At 37.4% G+C, this 13,167-nt stretch overlaps 1 long non-coding RNA gene and 2 other non-coding genes across 10 annotated transcripts in view; all 3 read right to left on the reverse strand.

The window, feature by feature from the left end:
- Positions 1–13,167, reverse strand: part of LOC121453397 — a 140,342-nt gene that overhangs the window by 61,267 nt on the left and 65,908 nt on the right. For 5 of the 8 annotated variants that reach the window (XR_005975006.1, XR_005975002.1, XR_005975003.1 and 2 more), the window contains 4 exons: positions 12,325–12,440; positions 11,904–11,951; positions 10,313–10,356; positions 8,743–8,779 (listed from right to left, as the gene is read on the reverse strand). This is a non-coding gene — a long non-coding RNA (uncharacterized LOC121453397). The remainder of the gene's footprint in view (positions 1–8,742; positions 8,780–10,312; positions 10,357–11,903; positions 11,952–12,324; positions 12,441–13,167) is intronic. The other 3 variants (XR_005975007.1, XR_005975009.1, XR_005975008.1) reach the window with 2 other exon arrangements.
- LOC121455100 lies at positions 9,183–9,248 on the reverse strand. Its single transcript, XR_005975431.1, has one exon. It is a non-coding gene; the product is annotated as a small nucleolar RNA SNORD109A (small nucleolar RNA).
- Positions 12,191–12,269, reverse strand: LOC121455342. The gene has a single exon (XR_005975479.1). It is a non-coding gene; the product is annotated as a small nucleolar RNA SNORD115 (small nucleolar RNA).

A 13,167-nucleotide genomic window follows, 5' to 3' on the forward strand; every position in this document is an offset into this window, starting at 1 on the left:
TAATCTGGTACTAGCTAGGAAATCTGGGCTGGAATTTGGTCTCAAGTGCATTTTCAGATTTGAAAACTTATTTTTTTCAGTACTGGGGTTCAAAGCCTATGTCTCACATACACTAGGCAATAATGTATGTGACTTCCATACTTCTTTCCACTGAGCTATAGTCCTAGTCTAAAGTAAACTTACTTGTAAATAACATTAGAGGAGTTTCAAGAAATTGAGAAGTACTTAAAGTAAATGAAAATACAATGTACTAAATTTCATAATGCATGAAAAAAATCTTAAAAATTTAGAACAATGATGGAAAAGAGTTCTAAAATTAGTATTTTTTTTTACTTCAGACAACTAGGAAAGCAATTCAATCCAAAGTAAACCAGGAAAAGATAGTAATGTTAAACTAATGAAAGTATTACCTGGAGTCAATAAAACCAAAGAAATTAAGAAAACTCAAAGCTGGGTTTTAGAAAAGATAAATAAAATTGGTAAGGCTGTAGTCAATTTAACTTTAAAAAATAAAAGTATTCAAAGTATTATGAAAATGATTGTTTCTGCGTCCAATTTAATAACCTCACTGAAACTGATAAATTCTTTGGTCAATTGACCTGACAAAGCTCACACAAGAAATAGATATCTAAATAAACATATATCTATTGAAGAAATCAAAATAAGAACTAGTAACTTCCCTAATAGAAAGCAAAGGCTAGATATTCTCACTGTTAAACTTTATCACATATGGAAGGAAGAAGTGTGTCTATGTGTTAACTTGTGCTAAATGCCTTAATTCTGTTTCCACAATCCTGTCAGTAGGTTTTCATTATGAAAATGTAGTTAAAACATTGTAACTTTTGCTGAAAAGGCTGAAATTGTACTAACAGCTTTTCAAGTTAGTAAGCTGAAAATCATAGTGATGCTAATTCTGTTACGTTTTGCACCATAGATGCAACCAATAATGTGTGGCAAACTATAAGATCCCACCATCTATAGTTATTAGCTACAGAGATGTAGTAGACGGCTAGATGCTTTAATATCACATATTTTCATTAAAATATATCATCTACTCCAACTACATTCACCATTTTCTCATTACCCTCTTCTACTGACCCCCCTTCCTCCTGTTGCAAACCCTCTTTCTCTTTCCCTGAATACCTCTGTCCTCTACTTCCATGTCATGTGTGTGTGTGTGTGTGTGTGTGTGTGTGTGTATTTGTATGCATGTATGTGAAATCTCAGTTCTAAATAAGAGCAAATGTGACTTTTTTTCTTTCTGAGTATCTCTATTTTCACTTAGTATGATTGCAGTGTAGTTCTATTGAAATATTTTCCTCTAAATGTGATCATTTCATTCTTTAGAGATAAAGAAAGGCTTATTTTTCTATTAATGTGTTCATAGATATCAAAACTGATTCATACCATCTCCATTTTCCATTGTTTCATGGTGAACACGGATGTTTATATGGCTCTGTTCTGTACTGAATTGTATTGACAAGAGTGGATTAACCCCATCACATGGAAGTTTATAATTTTAGTTTTTTGTGTTTTTTTCTTTGCCGTACCTCTATACAGATTTTCATAATGACTGGACTAATTTATATTACCTCCAGCTTTGTATAATGCTTCCCTTTACTCTCTCTCCTTTTCAGCAGTTTCTATTGTTACTTTTCATGTATGGGTTGCACATGAACATGCATACGGAGGCTAGAAGTCAATCTTGGGTGTCTTTCTTCATGTTCTGCTCACCATGGTTTTTTTTTTTGTGTGTGTGTGTGTGTGGTTGTTGCTGTTTGCTTGCTTGTTTTTGTTTGCTTGACATAGGGTCTCTCTCCCGGGCCTGGTTATTTAGCTTAGACTACCTACACAGTGAGACCCAGGGATCCAGCCTGAGCAGTTTCTTCAGCAGTGAAATTACAGCATGTGCCACCACACCTCAGGGCCTCATGCTTGGCAGACAAAAATTATGCTAACAGAATCATCTGCCCAAGAAGCCCTGTCTGTGACCTTAATGATAACCATGCCAATGGGGAAAATTGTTTTGGGTATTAGGGTAATTGTAGCCTAGTAAAAAAAGTTTTGCGAGGTTCCTTCTATAAATATTGCCTGCTGGTCTGCACAGCTTATGGCAAGAAGCATGCTCTGAATATCATTGTCACAGCCTTCAGCATTGTTTTTTATTAGTTATTTGAAAGCTTCACAATGATGCTTTGCTCTTTGGAATCAGGTGTTTATCTTTGAATTTATCTTAGTTGGAGGTTCGTGATATTCTTATTGGGTTCATTAGTGCTTTCATATTTGGGAAGCGTTGAGACATCATGTCTCAATCTTCCCCCTTTTTTATTTTCCTTCTTGAACTCCCATTATTGTATTGATATAAATGTAATTTTCCATGGTTCTCTTCTGTTCAAGTTTTAGATTTTTTTCTCTTGGTACCTGGACTAGATAATTTTAATTAGAACATCTCCAAGTTAGTAGACTTTTGTCTGCTGAAAATCCATTCTTTGATGGTCCTTTTTGTCATATATATATATATATATATATATATATATATATATATATATTACTTTTTTCCAGTGTTTGATGGAAACCAGGGCTTTGATTATGATGGGCAAGACTTCTACTAATGATGGTACCAATGTATTGTATTTCTGACCTGTTGAATTTGCATGTGGTTCTTTCTTACCTGTTTCTTAATCACAGTCTTTATTTGTTGAAATATCAGTTTCATACTTTACTAAAATCTTTATTCATGTTTTTCTCTAGTTCTTTGGATGCGTTTTTAAAAGTTGGCTTAATATCTTTCTCTAGTAAGTCCAACACCTTTCTTTCCTTGCTAATGCTTTCTATTGATTTCATTTTTTGTGCATGTGTCATAATTTCCTATTTCTTTGTATATTCTTTTTGGGGGAACTGCAGTTTTTCATATACAAATAGGTTTTCTCCATATAATTTGTTTTTCTTGATGATCTGTTTTTTCCATGATTTTCCTATAGAATATTTGTGTATGTAATATGTAGATAATGACTTATTTTTTCAGCTTTGAGCACATATAATGATTAGGTAGACATTTCCTTATATAATGAACCAGCATGTTAATTACTCTTTGCTAAGGAACTCTCTCTATGTGTATTTTGGTTCACATGTGGTATTCAAGTAATTCACAATTCTTCCTCAGCTTTAGCCTACTGCTTACACAGGGGCTTATAATAATTAAGAAGTAAGTGACTAGAGACTTCAAATGTTTCCTATGCTACCACACACTCTGTATATCCATGGGGAGTTAAGATAAGAAAGCATTGTGTCATTGTTTTTCAAAGAACTCTTTGAATCTACTACAAAATTTTTCATTATCCAGATTGTTTTTACATTTTTATTATTTTCCATTTTTATCGCAGTTACTGTTAGTTATTTAACCTTCTGTGATAGTCTATATTTGCTAATAGTTTTTTATGTTAAACACTGGTCTGGGAATCTACTTATAGAAAAGTCTCTGCATCAGCACAAATAACTAAAAATTTCATGGTCTATATTTTTTTCTAGAGACCATCTTACCAGATCCAAATAGTTATTCCATGTGGATAAAATTATGCTTTTCTTACGGAGAGTCAGAAGGCTTTTTGCATAAATGTTCTTTATAAATGTGTAAGTCTCTAAAGATCTTATTTCCCATTCCATAGGCTGTGTTCTTTGTTTTACAGAAGCTTTTCAGCTTCTGAAGTTCCCATTTTTAATAGTCTCTGTGTCTGGAAGCGGTCTTTTGTGCCTGTGTATTCTAGGCTCCTTCCCACTTTCCTTTCTATGAGGTTCTGTATGGCTGGGTTTATATGGAGGTCTTTGATTCATTTGGACTTGAGTTTTGTGCATGGGGATAGATATCCACCTCTTTGCATCCTTTAACAACCCCACATCACACAGAGGACTGATCTCTAAAATATATAGAGAACTCAAGAAACTAAATGCCAAAATACCAAATAATCCAATTAAAAATAGGGTACAGATCTCAACAGAGAATCTCAACAAAAGGATCTCAAATGACCAAAAGTCCCTTAAGGAAATGTTCAACATCCTTAACCATCAGGGAAATTTAAATCAAAATGACTCTGAGATACCATCAGAATGGCTAAGGTCAAAAACACCAATGATATGTTTTACTGGAGAAGATGTAGAGTAAGGGGAAGACTCTTCTATTACTGCTGGGGAGTGCAAACTTGTACAGCCACTTTGGAAATCAATATGGCAGTTCCTCAGAAAATTAGGAATCAACCAACCTGAAGACCCAGCAGTACCACTCTTGGGTATATACCCAAAGGATGTTCAATCATACTATAAGGACATTTGCTCAACTGTGTTCATAGCAGTATTATTTGTCATAGCCAGAACTTAGAAACAACCTAGATACCCCTCAACTGAAGAATGGACAAAGGAAATGTGGTATAGTCACACAGTGGAGCACTACTCCATGGGTAAAACAAAACAAAACAAAACAAAACAATGGCATCTTGAAAAATGCAAATAGATGGAACTTGAAAAAAATACTGAGTGAGGTAACCCAGACCCAGAAAGACAAACACAGTATGTACTTATTCATAATTGGATATTAGACATAAAGCAAGGAATAACTAGCTTATGTATAGTTTATGACCCTAGAAAAGCTATGTAACAAGGAGAATCCTAAGGGAAACATACATGAATCCCCCTGTAAAGTGAAAATAGACAAGATCTCCTGAGAAAATTGGGAGCATGGGGGCCAGGGAGAAGAGCCAGTGGAAGGGGAGAAGTAGGACAGACGGGGAGTGGGGAAGAAGAACATAAGAGAATGAGATTGTCAAAATGGAGGAAGAGCAAAGAGGCAGAGCAAGAAAAGAGATATTTTGATTGAGGGAGCCATTATGGGGCTAGCAAAAAAACCTGGCCCTAGGGAAATTCTCTTGAATTGACAAGAATGATCCCAGCTAAGAGTCTAAGCAATGGAGGAGAAGGTGCCTTAAGTGGCCTTCTCCTGTAATCAGATTGATGACTACCTTAATTGCCATCATCGTACCTTCTATCCAGCAACTGATAGAAGTGGATGCAGAGATCCACAGTGAAGCACTGGGCTGAACTTCCAAAGCTCAGTCGTAGAGAGGGAGGAGTGAGAATATGAGCAAAAGGGTCAAGACCGTGATGGGGATACCCACGGAAACAGCTTACCTGAGCTAATGGGAGCTCACTGACTCTAGAGTGACAGTGGGGGAACCAGTATAGAACCAAACTAGGCCCTATGAATGTGGGTGACAATTTTAGATCTGGGGCAGACTGTGGGGCTGCTGGCCACACAGGATTTATCGCTACTTCTTGAACTGGTATTTTGGAGCCCATCCCTTGGAGGGATACCTTGCTCAGCCTAGATAGAGTGGGGAGGGCCTTGGTCCTGCCTCAAACTGATGTGGTAGATTTTGTTGAGTCCCCATGGAAAGCCTTACCCTCTCTGAGAAGTGGATGAGGGGTGATGTGGGAGGAAATTGGAGGGAGCGGGAGGAGGAGTGTGAGAGTCAGAGCTGGGATTGGTATATTAAATGAGAAATTATTGCTTTTGGAACATAAGTAAAAAGACTAAATGTAACAAACTTAACATTGCATTTCAAAAGAAAAAGAAATGTGTGAGTCTTTAATTTCCAAAAGTATAAAATTTAATTTTGACTTTTGTTTGAGACAAACTCCCACTTTGTTGTCCAAGCTGGTCTTCAAATCAACACTTTCCTGTTTTATATCTTCCTGAATGTGAAGATCACACGCATGTGCCTACACTTGGCTAATTGTGAGTAGTTATGGGAACACATATTTTATGAATGAGTACATTTTTCAGTGTTTTCAGTTTGAATTTTTAGTGGTTTGCAAATACAGATTTATTTTTAAATGTTAAACCAAACTTAATTCCATACTTATTTTGATTTAATTGCAAACCATGTCTAAATATTGTTAAATTTCATTTTCTAAAAATTTGAACACAGATATATGCTCATGAAAGATGTTGCTATATACCCTTCATTTTACATGTAGTATTGTTTTCTGTGAAGGCACATTTAGATATTAAACAAGGGAATAATTCCAACATTTATATCTTCTAGAAGATCATATGGAATTCATGTTTTAAAAGTGTAATCTATACTTCCTTGCAAAAATGCTTTTAATAAAACTTAATTTGTTTAGAAAATACTCTTTTTGGTTATCTACTTACTAAATTTTTCTATTTGTGTCATTATATTTGCATCTTTTGATTTTTTTTAACTTTATCTAAGTTGCTGAGTTTATGGGCACTTCGTATTATTTAACATACACATATCCTACAATATCATTTCTCATGTGTCTTAATATTTATATTTGTATCTTGATTTGAAAAATTGTTCCCTTTAGATATTTCTGAACAATATCCTCTTAATGGATTTTTTTTAAATTGTGTATGTTCATTCAAATAATCTCCTCATCCCTATACACACAAGTTTGTTTTTTTAAAAAAAAACTAAAAATTAATACAATAACCCCCAAACAAAGAAAACAAAATGAAATAACACTCAAAAAGAAAAAAAATAATACTGTGATCCAAGAAAAGCACACAAACAACAACACCAGAAAAAACCAAAACCAAAATCCCAAATGATGAGTCTATTCTATTTTGACTAGCTATCCCTGAACAGAAGCTCTGCCATTGGCTAATTTATATACCCAATGCCTTTCATTGGAGAAAGCTGATTTTTCCTCTCTCAGAAGATATAAATGACAGCTCTGTTATTAACCTTTACACTAGTGGCTAGGTTGTCCTTCATTCTTTCATGCCTTCTTTAATTGGTGTGTTTTAATTTAACTGACTTTCATTTTCTCTCGCCCCATACACACACACACACACACACACACACACGAGGCAGATATTTACATATGTGTATATGTACATATATACACAAATATATTTGATTACTTTCTGTTCTCTTTATGAATGTCCTGTTTCTCTTATTCTGTGTCATTTTGTTCTTAAGTTTCTTTTACTAGAGTATAAAGCCATTCATTGGAATATAATATCACTTATTTAAGGCTTCTATTTACTTGTAATCTAAGAATCAGTTCTAAAAAATATCTTCCAAACCAGTTTAGCTACATTTGAATTTGAAGATATTAATTTTTATATGTATTTAGTTTGAAATGCTTGTCAGTTTCTCTTTTTATGTCTTCTTTTATCAGTGAACTACTTAGAAGTTCTCATTTTATTTTTCAAATATTTTGGAGATTATCAATAAATATTTCCCTATTTTTAATTTCAATCCACTGTGGAATTAAATCAACATGTTTTATATGAATTGTACATATTTTAAATGTATCCACTAATTCCATGTCTATCTTATCACTTGTAATGACAAAAGAATCTGCTCATTTCTATTCCTGAACATGATGTTACCACGGCTATTCTACCCAACAAGGAAATAAATGGCAAAAGAAAAAACCAAACAAATACATTTCAAAAATAATAGCAGTTATAATGAACTTAACTAATTGTCTTTAGATACTATTTGTGTCTATATTCCCATAGAAATTTCCCAACATTACTGATAGTTACATTCCTCTTTATAAGAATTTGGTCATGTTTTATTTCTATACTAAAGGCATTTATTTATATTTCTTTAATCAATTATATATGTATTTATATGTTTTTTAAATCAAGTATTCACTGTAGTACTTGAACACAATCGATATCAAACTGTTCACGGTGATTAATTAATACAGTTTCTATGTGATTATTTCAGTTCTGGGCAGCCGGGATGAACAAGCAGCTCCTTACAACACCACACTAGGCCTAGCTTGAGCATCTGAAACCCTAAAGGTGTCACTTCTTAGTGACACACTTCTTCTAACAAGGGCACACATACTTCAACAAGCTCATATCTCCTAATAGTGCCACTCCATGGTGGCCAAGCATTCAAACACATGTGTTTATGGGGCTATTCCTATTCAAACTATTGCACTACCAAAGTATTATATATTAAATCATTGATTTCCTTATGAATATTTGTCCAGTTTTGAGCACATCAGTCATTATGCACCAAGTAAAATACCATGTACAAGACAACATTCTCAAGAAAAACCTTAACCAATATGTACTATACTGTTGGTACATTTTACTTTCTATTGAAATATGGAAAACTTGTATAAAGGGACATATACTGAATTTCTACAGCTCAGTAAATTTACACCATCCAAGCAGCAATTAACTAATAGAGAAAAGATGTTCTTTAAAATTCCAGAATCCATACAAATGTCTTATATCTATGACTTGTAAGCCATAGAGAAGCTATAAAAATAAGACATATATTTCCATATTGGAAAAAGAGTAGTGAACTCATGTCAGCCTTCACGGAATAAACTAGAAGTGAAGAATATTATAGTATGAACACAGACTCCTTATAAGTTATGGGCCTCTATTCTGAAACTCTAGTAAATAATCAAAAAAGACAGTGTGATTATGTTTTGCAAGAAATTGATCATACTGATTATTAGCCAATATAAATTTCTAAAATAATCCTTCATTTTATATCTTTTACATAATATAGAAAATAGTTAAAATTAAAAGGAGAGAACAGAAACAACAAATACTCAGTAATTAATCTTTGGATAAAATTTTTAAAATATCACAACAGTAACCTCCAGTAAGACTGCAAAAGATACATAGACCTCAGAAAGTTGCATACAGAACAATACATAGAGTCTCTAAAGTTTATAGTTACTTACCTGTATTTTCTGAAATGAATTTTCCAGTCTTAGATTTCTAAGATAATACAAAATAAAAGAAATCTCCTTAAAAATACTCAACACTAGTAGTAGCAGATGTAGAAATATCTCCTATTATATTTACCTAACAGGAGGACAATATTATTTTTGAAATGCTAGTATAATTGTCAGTGTATATCCCAGTTGCTTGCCCTGCTTTTGATTCCATATTTCCATTGTTCCTATTGGTTATATATTTACTGGATGAATGTGTCAGCAGCTTGGTTCTCAGTAAGAAAAGTGATGCAAATTTTGGGTCACTAGACAAAATTACTGTGCATATTACCTCAAAAGCGAGGAGACAAAACCCACATATAGTGCTTAGAGAATGTCACCGAAAGCACACTAGACAAAGGCAGGCCTGGAGAATCTTTATTGTCTTATCTGAGAGACTCACCTCTGGATCTCTGATTGCCATTTCTATGAGTAATTCACCATATTCAGAGAACTGTTTTCATCATCAATCCAGATAAGTCATTTTTTTTAACAGATGAATGCTTTTATAGCCAGGCAAAACCTGGGTAAGTTTGTGTACTCAGTTTTGAAAGAAGGATATGATTGTGCAGTAGACAATTTGCCTATTCTCTGAACAAGGTACCTGCTGGCAATATGAAAGGTGGTCAGGAGGAAGGAACATCTCTGAACAGTTTTGAGATTGGTTTCTGTATGCCTTAGATCATGTCATCAATGAATAGTTCCATTGAACAGAAAGATCTCCAGCCCCTGGATCCTGAACTACACAAGGCCTAGCACACACACCAATTATTAGCAAGGGTAAGGAAAGTACAAATGGCCCCACTCACCCTGCGACTCACTTATGTCACTGCTTGTACTAGTTAGCTGATGTTTCATCATACAAGAATGTCTTTAAAAGACTGCATCTTGCTTTGCTAATTTTAATCTGTCTCATAGCATTCAGGTCCCAAAGAAAATGCCTGCTGTGATGTATTCTTCTACCAGGGTGTGCTACCGGAAGGTTTGTAGAACGATCACTAAGTCAGAAGTGCTATGATGTATTCTACCAAAAAGTGTGCTACTTGAAGGTTTGTAGAGCAATCACTAAGTCACAAGTGCTATGATGTATTCTCTTACCAGAGAGTGGGCTACCTGAAAGTTTATAGTGGGATCACTAAATCACAAGTGAAGGACTCACAGTCAAGGATACCAAGAACAACAGTCCAACACCAGAACTTTTTAATTAGCCATATATCCAACTGGCTTCAGAAGTGATATTGGTATCCTCAGTATGCTCCAAGGCTGCCAACCTGGCAACTCCTGATTAGAGCTATGCATAATCCCCTTTTGTACTTGAGCAGATGCTTATGTCCATGTCTCTTGGAATTTACCCAAGCAAAATAATTTGGATCACTAATTATTGATACACAGGCACAAGTAACAGAGTTTTGTAGAAAGCACAGCTACCATGGGTGGTATGATTTGAATGTCAGGAGAATGAGACAGAGATTATAAAAGATGGAGGAGCATCTTGGGCCTTTCTGAATGCAAACCATAGGTCTTATCTTCCAGTTACCTGAAAGGTATTATGTGGTGGGGTCCAAAAGGCAGCTCAGATCTCTGAAAGAAAAAAGAGAAGACCGGAACTGACCAATGTTGTTAGGCCATTGGAGACTTGTGCAACCGTGGTAAGTCACACAAAAGGTAGGCTCCTTGTAGACTTACATATCTATCTCTGTCAAAAGGATTCAATACCCACATCCATCCGCATTACATCAATTGAACGCTAGAAAAATCATTCCCTAACCCGTCAACACAACTTTTCAGACTCCATGTACCATATCTGAATATACCTAAATCCATTTGTTACTTTATCCCAGCTGTCTAAACAACAAATGTCAGCTGTTGAAAAACAGGACAAACCTGACAGTTGTTATTGACCATCCAAGGGAGAGTTAGGTCTGGCCTGCCCTGCTTCTCTAGGGATATTCCTAATCCTAGGCAGAATGTTGAAGGCAATGTCTTCCAGGGAAGATGGCTATGCATGGGGCTATGCATGATAGGCACGGCCTCTGCTGTGTGCTACAAACTTCTCAAAATCAGACTGCCTTCCTGGCTCCAGCGCCCTGAAGAGACCATCTGTCTTGGTAGAGCATCCAGAATTGTCTCCCTTTTTGCCTTGCTGGAAAGGTAGGTCAAGTTCACTAAATCACAGGTAGAGGAGGCAAGGTTGAGGATGCCCAGGTGCCATTTGATATACTAGTGTTCCCTGTGTTGAATTAGCACTGGGAAAGAACTCTGGACCGCCAAATGTGTCTCGGACATGCCAAATGGCAATTCATCCCGAAAGTCCATTATGGCAAGGCATTCGCTTCGAAAGCCACTGCCAAAGCTGACTAGAACTTCTTTCTCAGGCAGTCCCAATCAGGATCATCAGCTGATGTAGGAGGGTCATCTGTCTATGTGTCACTTTCATTGGTTATTTAAAAAGGAAACTTTCATGGCCTATGTATAGCACAGAAAATCAGGTGGGCGGAGTAGACAGAACAGAATGCTGGGATGGAGGGAAGTGAGGCAAACGCAAAGAAGCTCTGGCCCAAGATGGCCCAAGATGGACACCTCCTGTTGCTATACACATTAATAGAAATGGGTAAATCAAGATGTGAGATTTAGCCGGTAAGAGGCTAGATCTAATGGGCCAAGCAGTGTTTAAATGAAGACAATTTGTGTTTTGTAATTTTGGGTGTAAAGCTAGCCGGGCGGGAGCCGGGCGGGAGCCGGGTAGGACGAAAAACAGGCCTGCTCTGCTCCAGACTAAGATCGGCCATAATGAAAACAAGAGTCACAGAATGAAATTTCCAGTTCTTCTCTAGGTGTCATGGGAACCGTAGAAGGACCCACCATTATGACTCCTCCTTGTGACCTATTCTGAGGCCCCAGATGGGTGGCTCATGTCCATGTCCTTTGGAATTTTCCAAGGTTGTCCATTTGGAATGCCATTCTGGACACCGAGGCCTATGGGTTTTCACATTCTAGGAATCAAGGCCAAAACTACTGGATCCTGGGCTTCTAACTTGAGTATCTTCTCTTAGAGTTTCCGAAATATGAACGTGTGAAGGAACAGGGCCTGGAGAGATCAAAGCCTATGGGCTAATCTTTCCACTTACCTGAAGAAAAGTGTGTTGACGTGTGCTCCAAGTCAGCATCCCCAGTCACTGAAAGGCAGAAGAGATGATGGGAACGTGAGCTGGGCTTTGGACATGGAGACTGGCTCAAGAGCAAAGTTTGACATGAGGTGCCATTTGAGGGAGCACTCAGTGTTCTTCTAAGGTCGTGCCCCTGGACCAAATGGGGGTCTTTGATGGGGAGAAACAGCATGGGGATTTTGGCCTGCACCCTGGCCCAAGCGGGCCCCAGGTAGACCAGGAACCCCACTGCCCCCGTCTTTTAGTCTGGGCCTCAGCGTAATCCTATTGAGCATGATTTTTATGTCATCATCTCTCTTCGTGACATTGGTTTGTCATCATTGACCCAGCTCTCGAGAGAGCGAAGCTCCGCCTGGGGTTTGGACAAAGTACCATTGCTTACCAGTGCCGCAAACAGTGTCTTGGAGGTATGTATTCACATGGTTGGCACAAAGGTTCAGCACGATGGATGCCCTGCTCTGATTTGATCAGAAGCCCTTCTGTTCTTGTTAACGGCCCCTTTGGGAAAGAAGAAACGTGTTGTCAGGGCCATCCTCGGCATGCACTTGATGACCAGAAAAGGACTGCTGATGCTGACCAGGGCCCGAGAGCATGATGCCGTGGAGGGGGATCATTGTGCCACGTGAGATATCACTGATCAATGGCCCGAGGACTAGTGCCAACCCTGAGTGATGGCCCCTTTTTAGCCTGCCCAAGCAAAGTTCAGTCACTCAGGAGCATGCTCTTCCCGCTGACTGCTCTGATTGCTAGCATGAGACTGCTGCCGATTGTCAATCAGTAGGAAGGGCTTTGATACCTTGGAATCTTGCCTTTCCAGCATCAGGCATTCAAAGTTCTGAGACCTGGCCTCCACTTGATATGCTACCCATGTGTCTCATTCATCTCTGCCTCCCATCATCCACACACTAATGGAGAAAGAATCCATTCTCTTATGACTGTTTTTGCACCACCAGAGATTGTGCCGGGTCTGGCCTTCTCTGCATCTCTGGGGATATTCCTAGTCCTTGGCAGAATGTTGAAGGCAATGTCTTCCAGGGAAGATGGCTATGCATGGGGCTATGCATGATAGGCACGGCCTCTGCTGTGTGCTACAAACTTCTCAAAATCAGACTGCCTTCCTGGCTCCAGCGCCCTGAAGAGACCATCTGTCATGGTAGAGCATCCAGAATTGTCTCCCTTTTTGCCTTGCTGGAAAGGTAGGTCAAGTTCACTAAATCACAGGTAG

The sequence above is a fragment of the Microtus oregoni genome, unplaced genomic scaffold (assembly GCF_018167655.1).
Source record: "Microtus oregoni isolate MIOR12 unplaced genomic scaffold, Mior012 000000F_ref0000247, whole genome shotgun sequence".
NCBI lineage: Eukaryota > Metazoa > Chordata > Mammalia > Rodentia > Cricetidae > Microtus > Microtus oregoni.